Source organism: Tamandua tetradactyla, chromosome 3 (assembly GCF_023851605.1).
Source record: "Tamandua tetradactyla isolate mTamTet1 chromosome 3, mTamTet1.pri, whole genome shotgun sequence".
NCBI classification, from domain to species: domain Eukaryota; kingdom Metazoa; phylum Chordata; class Mammalia; order Pilosa; family Myrmecophagidae; genus Tamandua; species Tamandua tetradactyla.
In genome coordinates, this window is record NC_135329.1 from 168890254 (window position 1) to 168903393 (window position 13140).

At 36.0% G+C, this 13140-nt stretch overlaps 1 long non-coding RNA gene across 2 annotated transcripts in view; it reads right to left on the reverse strand.

The window, feature by feature from the left end:
• LOC143676479 (uncharacterized) overlaps window positions 1-13140 on the reverse strand; it is a 134159-nt gene that overhangs the window by 34217 nt on the left and 86802 nt on the right. Inside the window, exon 4 of one of the 2 annotated variants that reach the window (XR_013172116.1) lies at window positions 8757-9124. The exons of the other annotated variant lie outside the window; for it this stretch is intronic. This is a non-coding gene — a long non-coding RNA (uncharacterized LOC143676479). Of the gene's footprint in view, window positions 1-8756; window positions 9125-13140 lie in introns of those variants that run through there. 2 annotated transcript variants of the gene reach the window in all.

Genomic DNA, 13140 nt, shown 5'->3' on the forward strand with positions numbered 1-13140 from the left:
ATCTTATAACATTTCACGGTTTAGCATTTCCAAGTTAACCCTGAGGAGAAAACATAAATGATACATAGTTGATTTCCAGAAAAATAAATTGAAAATAAAACTAAAGGAAAATTTGGAATATGCAATTTAACCTAGGAGTCAGTAAGAATGGTCTCAGCCTTAACATTAAACCAGAATAAACCAAAGGATCATTATTGTTAGGGAATGGTTCAACACCAAAAGGATTTGAATGCTCCACCTCCAAGGAACTTGAATAAAATTCTGGCAACTTCACGTTTTACAAGTTCGGAAATAACACTCAGTATTTGCTACTTCACTACTTCTAAGTAGGGAGAAATTAGGTCAGAGTTGATACTCAGTTAGTCATGATAATTGTCAACAAATAAATCTCTACCCTATATTTTTTTCTTTATGAAAAATAAATGAGAGTGGGGCAAAGAAATTGACAGTCATATGAAGACAAGAATTTGTTAGCACTTGTATTTGCATTTTAAAATTACTTTTGAAAAAATGATAATGGATTTTCTACATTCATCTCAGGACACTAAAGATGGCATTACAGGGTGGCCTATATTTGCTTTTCCATGTCCCTAATGAGTATAATCATATGTGCATTTCCTTCTTGACACCAACATAGGTGAGATCAGTCCCTTGTGGTAGTAAACAAACTCTAATAGAAAAGGGTTCCAATTAAGTAGCATCCCGAAAAAGACCCTTTAAACTGTATATTATCTTCTGTTGACAATATATACATATATATTTGTTTAAAAACAGTCTGCATTTCATTCACTCATGGCATCACAAAGTCAGTGTCTAAGATAATACTCCATTTTCTGCTCTTACTGATTTTATTTTTCTTTGTATGGCTTATGAATGTTTCTCTCATTTCATTATACTCACAGTTATTTGCATAGGAGAAAGTCTTTGGAAGACTAAAAAAAAAGTTCAGTGAAAATCTCAGGATACAGAGATAGAAGGCAGCATGTGGCCTTCTAGGGCATCAAACATGTCTGTTTTGTATAAGTTTCAATATAAGGATCCACCTCTGGTGGGAAAGACCAAGACATGGACCTCATGTGCTTCTCAGCATTCAGCAAAGTTTGAAATGAACTTTTGCAGCCTTGTTTCTTATGCCCTCCATGCTTCAGCCCTGCTATCCCTCCTTTTTCCTCGCTCTGCCCAGGAAACATTTTGGTCAAGTTTGAAATGAGCTTTTGCAGCCTTGTTTCTTATGCTCTCATGCTTCAGCTCTGCTATCCCTCCTTTCTCCTCAATCTGCCTGAGAAACATTTTGATCATTTCCAACTGTTGATATCCCTGTGCACTTCACAAGCACAAAGCTTGGGAAGGACCATGTTCTCTGAAACCTCTTTGAGAGTTATGGATTGAATCACGTCCTGCAAAAAGATATGTTCAAGCCCTAACTCCCTGACCTGTGAATGTTAACTCATTAGTAAATAGGATCTTTAAAGATGTTATTAGTTGAGACCAAATTGAATCAAGGTAGGCCTTAATCCAATATTACTAGAATCCTTATATGCTGAGGAAATTTGTACACAGTAGTAGAAGATGGGAGACAGATGGTCATATGATGGAAGCACAGATTGAGTTGTGGATTGCCAGCAAGCCACCACTCTATTGCTACAGATTTCAGAGAAGCATGACTCTGCCAACACCATGCTTTTGGACTTCTAGCCTCCCAAACTGTGAGATACTAAATTCCTGTTGTTTCAGACAACTAGTCTGTGGTACTTTTTATAGCAGCAGTGGAAAAGTAAGATAGGGAATTTTTCTGATACCAGTGAGATATAGAAGATCATTTCCCAAATGGATTTCTTAGTTTTCTAGAGAAAAACCTATGACGTGGTGAAACTTACCACTTTCTTCTCTATTATTTTGGACAAGATTCCACACCCCTCTTTTCTGTATTCAAAACACAAAGTAGTTGGTAACTTTGTTCACAATCAATGAAAAGCATGAGGAAGACTGTGTAGATGAATTGGTGGCCCCACGCCTGGTTAGTGAGTAGTGTATTAGTCACATCTCATTTATTCAAAATTTCAGAAATCTAGCTCAAAGCCAAGAGTGAATTGTCCCATTCAAGTTGGCAGAGGGAGGCACTTTTGGTCTCTGTCCCCTCACAGAAACTTTGAAAAAACATCTGGAACTGGCAGAAACATCTTTCTAAAATCTCCAGACACTAATTAAAGGACTGAAGTAACAGGGTGTGGTGGTTTGAAGCTGTGTGTACACTAGAAAAACATTTTCTTAAATCTAATCCATTCCTGTGGGTGTGGACCCATTTTAAGTAGACTCTTGTGATGAGGCTACTAAAGTGAAGATGTGACCCACCTCATTAAGGATGGGTGTTTTGTTTTGTTTTGCATTTTGTATGCTATATGGCAGGGTCACATTTCATTCTTTTTCCATGTGAGTATCCCATTATTACAGCATCGTTTGTTGAATTTTTGCTTGTTGGTTGATTGGTTGCATTGGCTTTTTGGGGAAAGTGCATGGGCCAGGAATCGAACCCAGATCTCCCACATGGCAGGTGAGAATTCTACCACCCTCCTCAGGATGGATTTTAATCCTTTTACTGGAGTCATTTATAAGAAATGGATTTCAGTGAAAGATAGAAAGTCTCAGAAGTAAAAACCTGAGATCAATGAGGCCTAGAAGAGAAGGGAGAGACCAGCAGATGTTGCCATGTGCCTTGCCATGTGGCAGAGGAGCCAAGGATCACCAGCAGCTGTTCTTTAGGAAGAAAGCATTGCCTTGACGATACCTTGATTTGGACATTTTCATGGCCTCAAAACTGTAAGCTAACAAAATCCCATTGTTTAAGCCAAACCCATTTTAGGGTATTTGCTTGAACAGCATTGGAAACTAAAACATCGGGTAAACACCAACTCAAGAAAAAGGTTACAGGAAGAATGATGTAGAAGTGTTCTGAACAGTCAGAAAGTGGGAGAGGAAAATGCAATTTTTCTTTCCTTGATGATCAGGGGAAAAAGAAGAGAGAGTACATGAGAGGGGAAACAGATAAGACACACATTTTTGACCTCCCCTATTTGTAATGAAGTCATGGAGAGCAGGCAGGTTAGATAGTGTGCTGGTTTGAAAGGATGTTATGTCCCTTAAAAAAGCCATGTTTTAATCTAAATCCCATTTCATAAGGGCAAAATAATCCCTATTCAGTACTGTATGTAATTAGATCATCTCCATGGAGATGTAACCCAACCAAGATTGGTTGTTAAAATGGATTAGGGGGCATGTGTCTCCACCCATTTGGGTGGGTCTTGATTAGTTTCTGAAGTCCTATAAAAGAGGAAACATTTGAGAATGAGGGAGATTCGGAGAGAACAGATAATGCTGTAGCGCCACAAAGCAGAGAGTCCATCAGCCAGCAGTTTGGAGATGAAGAAGGAAAATGCCTCCCGGGGAGCTTCATGAAACAGAAAGCTGGGAGAGAAAGCTAGTAGATGACTCTATGCCACCACGCGCCCTTCCAGCTGAGGGAGAAACCATGACTGTGTTTGCCATGTGCCTTCTAGGATGAGAGAGAAACCCTGAACTTCATCGGCCTTCTTGAACCAAGGTACCTTTCCCTGGATGCCCTTAATTGGACATTTTCTCGGCATTGCAACTGTAAACTAGAAACTCATTACATTCCTCTTCTTAAAGGCCATTACATTTCTGGTATATTGCATTCCAGCAGCCAGCAAACTTGAACAGATAGGTTGAGAAGAAAGCCATTGAATACAGTGTTTTTGCCCTATTTTTACCTTTGAAACACTAGGTGGAGCCAGTTTAACAGAATATTCCCGAAACAACCTGGAGTTAATCACACAAGGTTAGGTAGATAATATCATGACCTCTCCTCTAGTAGGTTTCCCAAGACTCCCATTTGGCATAAACTATTGGCAGGCTTGTGGAGGGGGTGGGTGGGTAGGGTCACCACAATAAGAGAGACCTGACCATTTATCTGAAGTCCACAGAGTACATCCAGTCTAAGGATCAAGTAGAAGTTACAGCTGGACCTCAGAAGTGACTGATATGGAGCTGAATCAGCAAGAAGAAACCCTGGCAAGAAGGACCAACCTGAAAAATGACCGAACATGATCAGTTTCTGGCCACAGTCAACAGATGCTAGAAGGACAATCAGTCAGTCACCAGAGAGTGGAAGGTCATCGCTAGAGAGATCAGAGGAGTGAGAAAACCAAACAAACACTTGCAGGTAGCAAAACTGAGATGCGTACTTCCTTCCTTCCTGCTGAAAAACTTCATAATTTCCCCCAATACACATATCAACTTGGAGACAAGCAAGGAGTAGGGGAAAAATCCAGAAGACTTCATTATTCAAAAGAGATGGATATTCTAAAGAGAATGAGTTTATCAGATGGGTTGAATTTAGTTTTATAAGTTTTATTTTTATTATTATTTTTAAACTTTTCTTTCCCTGGGCTACATTGCAGGATCAGATCATATGAAGAAATCAAAGAAGCCACATTTTTATTGCACATCAGAGTATTCTTTGAGTCAGTTGAGATCATAATACATGAGCAAAGTGCCAATATTTCATACATCAGTACAAAGTTTCTTAAATTCTTGAAAAAAACACTGTCACAGTGGTCATTTACAGATTTAATTCTATACTTTTAGGACGCTAACAGACATAAAAATGAGGTATGATGAAGAAGCTATACTTCTTTCTAAATGTTACTCTTAGTTGTTGTGTGATTTTAAGAAAAAACACTTTAACAGTATTTTATATTAGCAGTTCACAATGAAGCATTGTTAGTTAGGACTCATATGGGCAAGTCAAATTTTCAAAACTCTTTGCCCCTAAATAGCAAGTAATAAAAATTAAAGCCATAAAATTAAATTCAATCATCTGATAAATACTGTGTCAACTTTAAATAGTCAGTCTAATCTAGAATAGAGATCCTCTGAGGTGAAAGGGGCAGGAGATTATTTATTTGGAAAATACTGCAATAAATTTTAAAGAATCATTTTCACAAATTTTCAACTGGTGGTAAAAGCAAAAATTGATCAGTGGAACACTATTGAGAATGGGTATGATTTTTATATATGAGTAATTTTTGTGATTTTTATCAAATGATGTATTACAATAGGTTACAACTAATTTACATATTGCAAGGACATTCACATTTGAAACACATGATAATCTAATATTTAGTCAGATCTTTATTTTGTGAATATAAGACATTTTGGAAAAGAAAAGGCTCATTTTATATGCACTACAGATAATTTCCACTAAAGAAGTATTTCACTATTACCCATCATTCCTGCTGAGACACTACTAATCATTTTATTCAAAAAAATTTTTATAAATTCTAAACTAAATGCAAATATAATTTTAGGATGAAAAATAGAAAAAAAATGTAAAATACTCATTGAATAAATTTTATTTAAGGGAACATATCTTTGAAAGTAAACATCTCTAGATTTCCAGATGTTATTTTTTACAAAATATATTAGAAATACCTCACATGAGACTATAAAATTTTCAAATACAGTAGCTGTGCCTGTTCTTGTTGAGAACTCAGAAGATAGCATGAAATTTCACACTGAGTCAATGAACAACAAACATTTCACATAATCCTATTTCTCTTCAAATGAAAATACCTCCTTCTTATCAAGCCTATATGAGGAAATATATTTCAAAGTTGGGAACTCTCTCCCAAACCCATTAATTTACCATGTTCACGTTTAACCTGGATTATTATAGCACTCTAAAAATTAGAGACTTTCACATTTGAATCCTAACTGACAAATCACCTGGATTTCACACAAAAAAAATTTATAATTACAAGAACGAAAATACATTAAAACAGATTATAGAGGTTTTATTTATAAGGCAGCCTTACCCTTCTGAATTTGCACTTTTTAGACACCAATTATTCTCAGCCACTGCTCTGTATCTGTGCTGAGCTAATTTCAGAAACAATCAGCTTGCAGTCCCTCTGCATGCCTGTAAATATCTGTAGTGTGAAAATGTTATAAACAAAAGAAAAAGTTCCCATACTAAGCCCACACCTCACTGTGAAATGAATTAGATCAGAAGATGGAAATCAAAATTTCTATTAAGTATTTTCTTCAGTCAAGGTATTGAAGCATTTATATTGTTTTCGAAGCAAAGAATTTCAGATCAACCAAGGGACCAAAACTCTAAAACTTATTGGGGGTTTTGGTGTCAGTTTTGTTTGTTTTAGAGTCAATACAAGTCTACCAGCTTGCTTATTTATGAATTAAAAAGAAAAAAATACCCCACACTTCAGAAGGGAACACATTTTAAATTTTTCTTCCTTTCCTCCCCTTTCTCCTTATGTTGAAATTTAAAAATAGTAGAAAAAGAATCAGGGCATGTTTGCTTTTCTTCTCAGATTTGCTCATATCATGTCTGTCAATACTGAGAGTTAGATATTCCAGTTGGTTTGTCCTTGGCCAAGGAAATTCTGAAACTAAGAACATCTATAATATTCTTTTATTATTTCCTAATTTATCTTTATATGAAAATTGCTAGAACAAAATGTTTCTAATCTTTTTAATTACAGTAGATCACAATAAATCCACTTTCGAAGATTTTAGTACCTCTAGTAAATTGACTAGTATAACTATGTAACTATGAAAAATAAACAGAGGGAAACAACAAATTAAAGAGATTATCACAACTACACCAATAAATAAATAAATAAATAAATAAATAACGGTTGCTTTAAGAAATGAGTCTTAACCAGGAAATTTCGTAAACTTAATTTTAAGTCATTAGCAAGAAAAAGAAAAAGAAACAGAAATCTACTCAATTTAAATATATTTAATGTGTCAGGTGCATTAAGTTGCTAAGTGTCATTGTACTAAAAGGAACTGTGGTATAAAAAGAGAGACTGATAATTGCCTATTTCTGCCACCTCAGCTTCTGAAGTAAATGCTGGTAGGTTATATTTTGGGGAAAACGTAAAAAGAGAAATGATATGACTCTACCACATTTTCTCTTCTTGCTCCAAATATTAGATACATTTTAGTCAAAAATTTCAATCTGGGGTTTATATAAACTATTCTTTAGGAAAAAAAGAAGGCAAGACATATACTTGTTATGAAAATGTATACTTGGAAGCGGAGAGCTGGCAACTTCCTTTCAAAAAAGTGAGAGCAAGTTTGGACTTCTGTTTCAAAAATTCTCAGTTCAGCTGTAGCCTTCTATATACACTGGGTGTATGACTTTGGGAAATGCAAAATTTTATGAATCTGAATTTCTGCTTCCTCATGGAAAATTTAAAAAATAGTACTTTCCTCCTATAGTTGTACATGATATTAGATTGCTTATATAAAAGGATCTGCTCTGGACTCAGTACATATGTGCACTTATTTTTGTTATTATTGTAAACAAATAATTTTCAAAATGATAACTGAAGTCAAAATTTTTGTCTAATCAATCATTGCCTGATGTAAAGGCTTATACCAAAGGCTGTGAGGTCAGTACTGTCATTGCCTCCACTTCACAGAAGAGGGAGCTGGGGCCCAGAGGCAGGCAGTGATTTAGCCATGATCACTCAGATAATAACTTGAAACCTGGATTCAAAATCAGGTAGACTATTTCCAGGCCCCATGTTCTCAACCATACTGCTTTCAAATCTAACCTTAAGTAGTTATAAATATATTTTTATATAAACTATATTGACAGTAAGATATCAAAATGTTTGTCTTAAAAATGAGTATAAATACATATAACCCTATTTCCAATATCCCTTTCCAGACAACACATTCATTTCACAGTTGTCACAAAGACTTCACTGTACCACAATCACTGACACTGATAAAATCAGGCAGTTGAATCACTGCTACGTACTTTGAAACAGTTTGCTCCATAGTGTTCTTATCAACCTGTTTTAATCTGGGCATAATCTGAAAAGGAAACGGCAATATGAAATGATACGCAGTGATTCAACTATATCCTAGATTTTACTTTTAGGCTACTACTATTCACTAAAGAATATAATTATTTGTGAACTATAGCAAGGATCATGTTAAGCCATTTTATTTTTAAAATTTTATTCTAGCATTAAAAATCTCAGAAGGAGACACTAGCTGGGTAGTCTTTACAAAGCTAAATGCCATTCTCAAGCACACACACTCACCTGCAAACAAATGATTATTTATACACTCGTATATTTATAGATAAAATAGTTACAGGAATGTGACTCACTTTAGATCATAGAATTTGTAAAGTCAAATTTATCAATCAAAAGTCCTTTCAAGAATGACATTTCTAGGGTGAAATCTACCTACCCTTAAGATAGCATTGAAATTTCAAATTCATAGAATTTGAACTCATTCTGTGAATCCTGCATTTCAAAACATCCAGAAACTAATGACTCATGGGTTAACATGATATCTTAAACTGTTTATAAAACTAGAAGAAATACTGCACAACAGTTAAAAGCCAGTGGGTCTACTAGATCAGATAACAAATATCTGATTTCTAGTTGTGTTCTGAGCTTTGTGAGCTGGACAATTTATTTAGTCATCTGTAAAATGAGGCCAATAAAAATCCAACTTGAAAGGGTTATTGTGTGGGCAAAAGAATTGGTGTATGTAAAGGACTAAAGTCAAGGGCACACATAAATGTTCAATAATCGTAAGCTGCTGTTGATATTATTAATTTTTATAGTCATAATATTATAGAATAAAATTGTGTAGCTACAAGCAAATAAATTTTTCTGAAAAACGTCAAGTATAGAAAAGTGTTTTACTCATACTGGATAACCCACTTTGCACTTTTTCCATTCTCTGTTTAAAAAAAGAAATACATTTTTCTCCTAAAGACTCTTCTATAGAATTTCTGCTTCTTTCAGAATCTTACTGATGGTCAACTGCAATGAAGTTTTTCTTGAAGGTCCTTATACTGGAAGTAGTATATGAAATTGTGTACATTCTTAAGTACATGGTGCCAAATAGAGCAATTTACTTCTCCATTCCTGTTGAATGTATGTTGATAGCTGTTTTGGGTGTCATGGGGAAGATCTTCTGGTGATGAGGCTCACACACAGTCAGCCAGCCAGCCGCAAATGCATGAGAGGACAGCTTCAGAAGATCAAAGGGCCTGGGGGAGGAGAGGGGAGAGTGAGAGCAGCAGAGGAGCTGGGGCTCACTTAACCTAGGCTCCCGTGACAGCCTGGGGAGACAGGGGGAAAGAGTATTGGTCCTGGGCTCTTGCCTTTATTGTGACCCAGAAGAAGATGAGGGAAGCTGTCATCATCCAAGGGCAAAGGCCTTGCTAGTTGTGGTTATGCCAAGGGCAGGGCTGAGATAGTCGCTCAAAAGGGAACTCATGGCAAAGCCGGGCAAGATATGAGGCACCAAATATAATTTCTTTTATGCCATTCCCATAGCTTAAGTTTTTCAAAATGAGCAAATCTTGCATTTTTTTTTCATTTTTCTCAAGTTAGAGACATATTTCATTATGTTTTCTAATCTGTTGTCTATCTGTCTTCCAGAAAATGAATAGCTGAGCTACTGTTTTTGTTTTTTTTTTTAAGAGCTGTATTTGGTATCACCACCTGTGTGGTCTTAGTTTAGAGCAGTATAGGAATCCCAAATTTCAAATCCCAAATGTTAAGGCAGTGCACGTCAGAACTCACACGTAAGTCCAAACACTAAGCTTCAAGAGGCAGTTTTAATTTTTTTTTAATGTTATGTATGCTTATGATGTGATCTGATGTGATGCTATGTATTATATGTTTTATGTTATGTTGTTAGATTAGGTTATTTACCAACTCCACTTTAGTTCACCCACTAGAGTTCTCTCCACTTCTGAATATCATTGAGTTGGAAGGTTTAATAGATGTATCAAGAATATTGAAATGAGTTAGATAAAGTAACCCACATAAATAATAAACAATTGAAGAATCATTATAAAGCGACATATCTAGGAGTACAAATTAAGAGAGTATTAAAAATGTATTTGGCTAAATTTGGCCACAGAAATGATCAGATGAGACTAATTAAAAGAGCATCTTGAAAAATGTATGTTTTGAAGATAAGAAGGCAAGAGCAAGAAAAGTTTGGAGAACTGAAGCATATTGCTTTAGTTTCCTGTCTGCTAAAACAAATATCATAAAAATTATTTGGCTCATGGTTTCAGAGGCTAGAAAGCTTATTTTCTCCTGGGGCTGGTACCTTCTGGCTGGCCAGCACTCTTTGGGGTTCCTTGACTTTCCTTTCACATGGCAAGGCACATGGCAGCGTCTCTTCCTTTCTCTTCCAGGTTCTGTTAACTTCCAGTTTCTGGCTATTCCCTATGACTTCCCTTCTGTGTCCAGTTTCTTTTGTTTATAAGGACTTAAGCAATTTTAGATTAAGGAGCATCCTCATTCGGTTTGTGCAAACCTGAACTAATAATAACTTCAAAAGTCCTATTTAAAGATTAGCTCACACCCACAGGACCAGGGATGGGGGCCTGAACGTGCCTTTTGGAGGTACATGATTCAATCCCCAACACATACCAGCATGCAAGTCAGATGGTAAGCTTGGACAGGGCAGAGGATCCCATCATAGAGTAACCAGATAAAAATTGATGAAATAAAAGTTAACGAAGGATGAGGCTGGCCATAGTGACACAGCAGGCAGAGTTCTTGTCTGCCATGTCAGAGACCCAGGTTTGAGTCCCAGTGTCTGCCCATTCAAAAAAAAATTTTTTTAAGTGGTTCAGTGGTAGAATGTTTGCCTTCCATGCAGGAGACTGGGGTTCAATTCCTGGACCATGCACCAAAAAAAAAAAAGAAAAGAAAAGTTAATGAAGATGATCCCCTAAAATATACTATTAACAGATAGTTTGGAAAGAAAGGATCAGAAAATGCCATTGTCTCTGGTCAATGTTAACTGGAAATGCAAAGGTCTTTCATAAGTCTATGCTGATTTCAGAAATATTTGTAATTTTGTCTTTTTTTTTTCACCCCAAGTGGTGGCTTTAGTATTTGAAAATGATGTGTGGCATTAAATAGATTGAAGTATCCAGCTAAGACAATCAGAAAAACTAAGAGGGCAGTATAAGGTGTTCCAAGGTTCTGATCCTTCACAGTCACTTAACAACTAGCAAACACTGGCAGAGCCATCTTCTTCAAAATTCTGGAAAATGTTTAAAGGATTCAGTAACAAGGAAAGGGTCAAATCAAATGCAGCTTGAAAAAACAGTAGGAGAAGCTCATAGGACCTTGCTGACCAATTTGTAGTCTTCCTTGGCATGGTATGGAACCAGCATACACTCTCATTGTGGGTCCCTGGCCCTGTACTAGAAGAAGCAAAGTAACACTTATGTGCATTCTGAGGTGCCTGGATGTTGGGACCAATATATCAGGTGGCAGCTTGAAAAACCAAACTAGCAAAACCATCTCTGGCTGGCTTTCCCAGAATTTACCATGAAGGTAAAAGCTGCTTGCAGATAACTAAAGCAGTGTAAGAAACAAAGCCAAAGCAGCATGGGGTAAAGGATTATGTACTTTAAGACATAAACTCTAAGGGAGAGGGTTTCCTAAGGCCATAACAAGCAGAAGCTTGGGAACAAGGTGCAGGCTTAGAAAAGACAGATGGGACCCTGCAGTTCACTTTAGCCTTGATAGGAGGGATAAACTCTGAAGGAAAACACCAGTCAAAGCATAGCCAATTTTCAAAGACTGTAAAAGGTTATTTTTTCATTGATTAGTTTCTTTTTGTAAGCTCCTGGCACACAAGGAAATCTCTGTTGCATCACTAGCTGGATGTAAATTTAAGGAATAGACAACTTAGGGAGTAAACCCAGAGTTAACACATTAAAATATTATAAAGGATTACAAGACAAACAAAGGAAGTAGAAAAGGGTGGCCCGTCCAAAAGAACAAGATAAAAATCCAGAAACCATCAAAGAAGACCACACTTTGAACATACAAGACAGAAACTTTAAAAAGAATTATATTCAATATGCTCAAGGAGATAAAGAAAAAGAATGCAAAAGAATTAAAGGATATAAGGAAAAATGCATACACAATATGAAAATCTCAGTAAAAAAATAGAAATTTTAAAAGGAACCAAACAGTAATACTAGAATTGAAGATGATATTAACTGAAATGGAAAATTTCCTGGTAGGTTTCAACTGGCAGAAGGAAGAATCAATGAGGTTGAAGATAGGAAAACTAAAATGATTCAGGCTGAGGAGGAGAATGGAAAAAGTGAGCAGAGCCTGAGAGACCAGTTGGACACCATTAAGTCTTCTAATACATGCATTATGGGAGCCCCAGAAGGAGAAGAAAGAGAAAAGCTGACAGAATGAATATTCAAAGAAATAATGGCAGAAAACTTCCAAATTTAATGAAAAATATGAATTTAATCTTCAAGAATCCCAGCAAACTCTGAACAAGACAAGCTTGAAGAGAACCATGCCCAAACACATAGTAGTCAAATTACTGAATGCCAAGGGTAAGGAGAGAGTTTTGAAAGCTGACTGTGAAATCCAACATGTATAAGGGAGACCAAATAAGATTAAGTGCTGCTTTCTCAGCACATGATACAGGCAAGAAAGCAGTGGATAAAATATTTAAAGTGCTGAAAGAAAATAATTGCCATCACAAATTATATCCAGTGAGACTGTCTTACGAAAACCAGAGAAAGATTAGAATATTCCCAGATAAACAAAAGCTGAGGAACTTTGTCGCCATTAAACCAGTTTTATAAGCAATGCTAAAGAGAGTTCTTCAGACCGAAAAGAAACTATAGTAGAAAGTGGAACAAAGCATCATAATTAAATAATGACCTCTGGTAAATGTAATCATATGGGTAATCATAAAAGCCAGTTTTGTTGCATTATATTTTTTGCTATGTAACTCCAATTTTTACTTCTTCCAGTTTCAAAAACGCAAATGATAACTATGGTTTTGGACATACAATGTGTAAATACATAATTTGTAACAAGTACAACAAAAAAGTGGGAAGACGAAGGGGTATAGGACAGTGTTTGGTTGTAAATGAAGTAAAGTTGGTGTCAAAATGTGATTGTTATAGACTTAGGACATTAAATTTAAGATGTCGTAACCACCAAGAAAATAAAGAAAAATCTATACGGGGGCTTCCAGAAAGATGGCTGAATA